Raw genomic sequence first — 6,000 nt, 5'->3', positions numbered from 1 at the left:
TGGAATGACTTGCTATTTATAGGCAAAACCTTGGCTCTCTCCTCTCTCTCAAGGCCGCCCCCCCCCCCCCCCCCTCTCCATACTTCAAACTTTGACACTTGTCATGCACTCATGGAAGATCAAAGGCTAGTTGTTAGGCTTGCATGGCTAGGTTAGGCTAAATGGTAGGCTTGCATGGCTAGGTTAGTCCTTGGATGAGATTTTGGAAGATTTGGAGACAATGGTACAAGATTCTTGTGTTAAACAATTGAAAGTTGTACAAAGGAGGATGATGGAGTTAAGATTTGGCTAGGAAGAATAACCACCAAAGATTTGAAGTACAAGGGAGATCAATGTCAAGGCATACATCACATCCGTCTTCTTTCTCCTCCTCCTCTCTCTCTCCCTCTCGGCTCACTCTCTCCTCTCTCTCGGCCTCTCTCTCCTCTCTCTTGCATGGTACACATACATATATATATATATATATATATATATATATATATATATATATATATATATATATATATGTACTACTAGTTCAAGAACACAAAATAAAATAATGGGTACTTTGGTACTTTGAAATCCAAAATGACTTAGGGTCAAGATTCACCTAATAAACAATTAAAAGGTACTAGTACTTTAATTAATATAGTAATGTACTTTTGTACTCTTGGGAATCTTAACAAAATATTAGTTTAATGGGTTAAGTACTTAGTTGAAAGATGAGCTTATTACCCAATGGATAATAAAATCCCTAACGGTTAATAACCAAAGGATAATAAGGTACGAGTACTTTAAATACTAAACTAAGTCTTTTAAAAGACTACATGTCCTTTTGAAATTTACACATGTGTTTATATATATGTACTTAGCCAAATATAATAAAGGAAAAGCTTTTGTCCAATGGGTAAAGATTACCCTAACGATTATCGTCCAATGGTCCATAGCTACTAGGGTACTTTTATTAGTAAAATAATCGAAAAGTACCTTTAAAGTAATTATAAAAGTTTATTTTTAAAAGATCATAGTACTTTGTTCAAATCTTTCAAAAATCCTTTTATTATAAAGAATTGGGTTTTTATTATCCAATGGATAATAGTTCCCCTAACATTTATCGTCCAAATGTTAAAGAATAAAATCAAAACAATAAAATAAATAATTAAACAATTTCTAGTCTAGGGTTTGAAAAGGTTCAAGATTGGCAAAACGGTCCATCTATGGTTAGGGAAAAGTAACTAGGTGACTTTCTAGTTTGGTTTCTCTAACAAGCCGGTTAGAAGCTAACTAGACTTGCTAAGTAGGGCTTAAGAGTCAAAAAACGATCTTTGAAGGGCTAAAGTGTAATTATGATAAGTTATGGAAATTTAAAAGGAAATATTAAAAGCAATCTAAGTAATAAAAAGAAAAATTCAAATATTTAACGAAATTTTTAACGTACCCAAAATTCGGAGCGTTACAGAGCAGTAAAAAAAATTTCCCCTTCCCACTTTCCAATTTACTTTCCCAACTTCCAACTATACAGTTGTACCAATTTATTACTTTCCCATCTTCCAACTATACAGATGTACCGTCCAAGATTTCAAATACAAGTAAAGGTGTAATTGGTTTAAAAAAAAAAATTACACTGTGATTGGCCCTACAAGTGTCGTTCCAACTATACAGATGTACCGTCCAAGATTTCAAATACAAGGTGTAATTGGTTTTAAAAAAAAATACACTGTCATTGGCCCTACAAGTGTCGAGAAACATATACAAAAGTGGGTATCTCTTCGTCTTCCCCTTCTCTCTCTCTCTCTCTCTCTCTCTCTCTCTCTCTCTCTCTCTCTCTCTCTGCAAAATAGAAAAAAATAGGGCAAGGAGATGAAACAGTGAGAAGATAAAGAAGATGAAAGATCGATCAAGAAGATGAATGCACGTGTAGAAGAAACATACTCCATAGTCCATACAAAGTCATCGTATTCCTCTCTCTCTCTCTCTCTGCAAAATAGAAAAAACAGGGGAAGAACATGAAACGGTAAGGGCAGATTTGTGTCTTCTCTCTCCATCTTCGTCATGCACTCCCATCTCCCTAAGGAGCGGGCTCCCGTCTCAAGGGAGACGCGCTCCCATCGCATTTTTGACCCAAAAGCGGGGATTCGCGTTTCTCGCGCGGGAGCGACCCCAAGGTAGGCTTTTCCTGCAACTAAGCTTGAACTTAATTACTCCTCAAGAATAACTTTCCTAGATTCCTTATAGGTGTACATACTAGAATTCGTCTTTCCTAGATTATTGTAGGTGTTCATGCATGCAACCCTAGACTTAGACCTAGAACAAAAAAAGAAAAGAAAAAGGAAAGGGAGAGGGAGAGGGAAATTTCGGCTAGGAGAGAGGGAGAGGGATGATCAATGCCTTACACATTTGAGTGTAAGACAAGTAAACCATTTTAGGCTACTTTAAACATAATCCTAGCCATTTATTTTCTTTTTTCTTAAAAGCAAACCCTCCTAGACAAGACAAGGCCAAAACCCTTCATGATCTATATCCTAGAAGCCTTCCAACTTTTATCTTACTTGACCAACTAAGCTAACCTAAACCTTCAAGCAACCTTAGCCATGATTTTCTAGCCTTCATGTTTAAAGTTAATAAGTAGCATAGCCATCATTGTTACTTTGTATGCAAGACTAACCAATTAGGGTAATAAGAACCTAGAAAGTAACATAAGGGCTACCTTAGAATGCCATGATTCTTACCTTGTGTGCAAGACTTGCCAAAGTAGGTCTTAATCACCTAAGTTTTAGCCTTAAACTCTCATGAATGCCCAAGGTTGATCTAGGAAACCAAAAGCAAGGCTATGCCATGATAAAAGGTGAGATTAGACAACACATGAAGGAAACCAATCAAGAGAGAGAGAGAGAGAGAGATTTGACATAGAGAGAGAGGGGGAGTTCCATTTTTCCTTATAAATAGGACCCTTGTTCAAGCTTTCAACTCACACCTTCAATCTTCCCACTTCTCTCTCTAGAAACCTCGTGTTTGTTCTTTGTTCTTACTTTGTTCTCGGTGTTCTTCAAGAAACTCAACCCAAGGCTGCCACCAAACCACCACTCAACCACCCTCTCGATCCAAAAAGTTTAGTAGTTTAGTCAAGATTTAGTTTTGAGAAAAAAAAGAAAGTCTTTTCTTTTCTCTTTCGAAGCTACCATAAGACTACTGTAAGAAGTCACTTCGTTCGATAGCCACACTCACCTTTCGTATGCCGGCGTATTTTCTTTTCCGTAGCCATACCATCCACCAAGAAGAACAGTAGAATATTTCTACGCACTTTCTCAAGTAAAAATTTTAGTTATATTATTATTTTAGTTTAAAAATGCATGTTAAGTTAAAATACTAAAAATAGCTAGCAAACTTGTTTTACTAAAATTTCGAAATGAAATATGATCATGTAGACTATTTCTACTCACTTTCTCTAGTAAAATTTTTAGTTATATTATTATTTTTGTTTAAAAATACATGTTAAGTTAAAGTACTAAAAATAGCTAGCAAACTTGTTTTACTAAAATTTTGAAATGAAATATGACCATGTAGAGTATTTCCACTCACTTTCTCTAGTAAAAATTTTAGTTATATTATTATTTTTGTTTAAAAATACATGTTAAGTTAAAGTACTAAAAATAGCTAGCAAACTTGTTTTACTAAAATTTTGAAATAAAATATGATCATGTAGAATATCTCTACTCACTTTCTCCAGTAAAAATTATAGTTATGTTTTTTGTTGTGCATGTTAAGTTAAAGTACTAAAACTAGCTACCAAACTTTTTTTACTAAAATTTTGAAATAAAATATGATCATGTTGAATATCTCGACTTTTATTCCGAAAAATACATGTTGTTTTGAACTTTCCAAAAAAAGAAAGAAAGAACGGATTTTTGAAATGTAAGAAATAATAGTTTGATTGGTAGCATGGTCACTAGATTTCACTTGAAAGAGGTTATGAGCATGTATACATATTTTTAGTTCTTAATGTTGAGTTATGTGCATAGCTTGTTGAATTTATAGGCTAGTCAATGGATTAAGCATGAAAAATACCATAGAGTTGGATGATCTTGTTATTTTAATTATTTTAGTTTAATTTCAAGATTACGATCAATGATGCATGTTTACAAGACACCGTATATAGTGTTCTTATGTGAAAAGTCCGACCGCGGAGTCCTTGCATGAAAATGAGACACAAAAATCGAGGAAGTCTAGAAACATGACATGTAGGGTGTTAATAATAAAAAGACGTATGTTAAAAAGAAAATGTTTTTGAAACCACAATGAGGCTGGACTTAGTAGCCCATTGTGTGGTGTGTGTGTGCGCGCCAATGGGAACCCGGGACGACGGAACCATTGTGAAGATACTCAGGAACCCAGAACGGCAGAATCGAGGTTGGGTGTGTAAAAAAATGATTTTCAAAATGTTGATTTGGAAAATGAAAAGTGAAAATGATGACACGGTCTATGAAAATATTGCGTAGGAGAAACTCTGATTACACTGACACTGACGCCAGTTGAACAATAAATGTGCATGTGTTATTGTTAACTGCATATCCGGAAGTTGTTGAATATGCATGTGCTATTTAGAAATCGCTGAATTTACATGAGCTAATATACTACTTCTATACCCTGTTGTGTATAATTATATATGGGTTAGCGGGTATGAGATTATTCTTTTGAGGTTTTTTAGCTCATGGTGTTACTGTTGTAACTCTGACATATTATACTAGGGGCGACGCTAGTATAATGTGTCAGACTTTGTAGATAAGCAGGGTGAGCTCTACACTTTGGAGGCTTTCGGAGCCGAGGAGTTGACTAGAATAAAGGAGTAGGTGGAGCAGTAGATAGGTGATAAGCACCCATTAATGCATATTCTTGGTGTTTAAGTCATTAGTTTTACCGTTTTATGTTTAGTTACTCTAGCTTTCTATTTGATATCGCACGTAGGGTGTGTTTACTCTATTTTGTAGGAAAATCGCTTAATAAGAGAGTCATAAAGCTTAAAGCAAGCCAGAGGCCTCCAAAACCCAAAAGTGATCAAGGAACGAAGCCATCGGGGCAGAAGAATCAAGCGTTGAAGACATGACGGGTGGCCAAGGACGTTGGAAGCCCAGCCGGAGGCCGGAAGTTGAAAAGCCCAAGCGTTTGAAGGCTGTATCGATACTTAGAACGTCGTATCAATACCATTTAAAAACAAAAAGTTTGGAAATTGTAATTGCTTATGGGTATCGATTCTCCGTATTGCTATATCGATACCAGTTGGTTAGGCGGCCTAGTAGAACTGTTCAAAGTGATCCGGTATCGATACAAGATTTTACGTATCGATACCGAGTGCCTTCGTAAGCAGATTTTTAGGGCGTTCTTTGGGATACTTTGTGTACTAATGTGGGCTTGTATAAATACCCCATTATGTTACATACCGCAAATAGACGAGATTTTACTGAACTTTTTAGATCTAAGAAAGATTTTCTTGACTTGTTGCTCACTCTTATTAGTGTTCTTCATTGTTCTTGACTAAATCCTTCATTTCATTCCTTAATTAATTGTTGTTTGCCATTTTACTCTTCATTAAAATTGTAGCTCTACTCTAGATCCATCTTAATCTCTTGTTCAATTTGATTTCCGCCATGTTTTCAATATTTAGCTTTGTTGATTCAATTTTTAGCATGAGTAAGTAGTTAATTAGGCTTGGTCATGGGGTGATTAGCACCCCACGATTTGACAATAAATCTTCATTGTTAGTTGGAAAATCAAGGTAGTTCGTATTTGTTTATCAAATCTCGGCGGTGTTGACCTCTTTGATCATGCATAGGCAAGAGCGAGCCTACTTGCCACACATAGATGCTTAAAGCTATGTCATCCCTTGTGTTTGCTAGATGAATGCTAGAATTAGTTTGGTATTTCGACTCCTTTTCTAGTAAATGAGCTTAATAATTAATCCTCCGGGTTGGGAGATCGTTGACGCATATCTCAAATCGAGTAATTCGAGAGAGAGCTAATTTATTT

The sequence above is a fragment of the Rhododendron vialii genome, chromosome 8a (assembly GCF_030253575.1).
Source record: "Rhododendron vialii isolate Sample 1 chromosome 8a, ASM3025357v1".
Classification (NCBI taxonomy): Eukaryota; Viridiplantae; Streptophyta; class Magnoliopsida; order Ericales; family Ericaceae; genus Rhododendron; species Rhododendron vialii.
The sequence above is the reverse complement of the archived record's forward strand: the minus strand, read 5'-3'. Positions refer to the sequence as shown.